Here is a 1692-nt window from a genome sequence, read left to right on the forward strand (position 1 = left end):
TCAACCAAGTGCAGCTTTGGCAGTAGGTGGGGGGGAGGCTCATTCTCTGGATTTGTTTTCATGGTTTCCACTTCCCGCACCTTGGAGAGTCTTTTTCCCTGATAAATCTGATACTCTGGAAGTGGATGTGTGATTTCCCATCCCCCATCTGATGCTTGGCTCAGGAAGAGATTTATTCCTGTCCGTGAGGCCAAGCTGCCCTGCAGACAGTGTCAATAGGAAAGGTCACCCGCTGATACGCTGCCAAGCTCATTCTTCAGGCCAGATACGTGGCTGGTGTATTGAAATGTGTTCAGCACCTCCTCAGGGCCAGAGATATTAAAGTTAAATGCTACAGATGTGGAGGCATGGCAGTGAGCATGTTGGGCTGCAAAAGAGCCCAGGCTAGGCGTGAAAATGCTGTCTACAATGACAGAATTTATTTTCTGAGCAAAAGGAGTTTTTGAGGACAAAAAGAAAAAGGAATTAGGGTTGAACCTACTCTGCTTCTATAATCTGACCCCATCCCACCTGTCCAACCTTATTTTTCCAAATGTATATCCTCATCTCTGATCCCTACCCTGAGAGACTACACATTTCATTTCATTTGAAAGTCCTCCTTTCCCCTTTCTATCTGTAACCTCAAGACTCAGTGAATATTTGTGACTCTATTTGGCACGTAGTATTTTTATTTTGCTTTCAAAGGCAATGGTATAGATTTGTTTTGATTTTAGCTTTTTACCTTCCACAAGTCTTATTATTTGTAGTAGTAGTAGTAGCAGTGTGAAAATTTGTGGAGTCATGTGGCCCGGGAGAGATAGAACAACTCATGGCATGAGATTCATATCTTGGTACTTGCTAAGTCCCCAAGTTGCAAATATAGTGGATACTGTGTAACTAGTTGTTTGCCTCATAGATATAGTAGTTCATAAAATCTTGTCAGAGTTGTAAAAGACAGGTGATATCATCTTTCCTAATGTTCTGAGATGACTAATGAGCAAACTCCTTCATGTACCCCTTGAATAATGGGTTACATATGGGTTTGAGCTGATTATCTAAAAAGTGTTGTTTGTGTGTGTCATCAAGTCAATTACAACTCCTAGTGATCTTATAGGACAGAGCAGAACTACCTCATAGAATTTCCGAGGCTGTAATCTTCATGGGAACATATAATCGAGTCTTTTCTTCCACAGAGTGGTTGGTAGGTTTTAACCTCTGACCTTCCAGTTTCCAGTTAGCAGTCGAAAGCTTTCCTCATTGTATCACCAGTGCTCCTTGTTTTCTGAAAAATTGAAATGGTTAAAACTAAGTTTATTTTTGCAACTATAACATTTGTAAAGGAATGGTTGGAATTTGCCATAACAAGGAAAACATACACAGGGACAGGTAGAGTGATGAATCAGAACCAACTTTGACCAGATTCCCAATAATGGACATTAGTTTCCACAAATGAGTGGCAAGTGCCAGGGACTTTGAGGGTCATGTACCAGGAACACAGCCAGAATGATTGGTGTTCCCAGAAAGACTTATGTTCTTAGACAAGGGCATGAGAACAAAACTTGGGCCTAGTTCCAAAAAAAGCTATGGTGCATTTAGGGCTTCAGGGTATGTACATATGCCTGGGGTAATGAGATAGAGACACCATCACTGAGGCTGAAGTACAAGAAGGATTTTCTTCAAATTAGGGATTCCGCCACATTCTCTGTTTCCATA

This window comes from Orycteropus afer, unplaced genomic scaffold (assembly GCF_000298275.1).
Source record: "Orycteropus afer afer isolate SDZICR_OR568_19922 unplaced genomic scaffold, OryAfe1.0 scaffold00161, whole genome shotgun sequence".
Taxonomy (NCBI): domain Eukaryota; kingdom Metazoa; phylum Chordata; class Mammalia; order Tubulidentata; family Orycteropodidae; genus Orycteropus; species Orycteropus afer.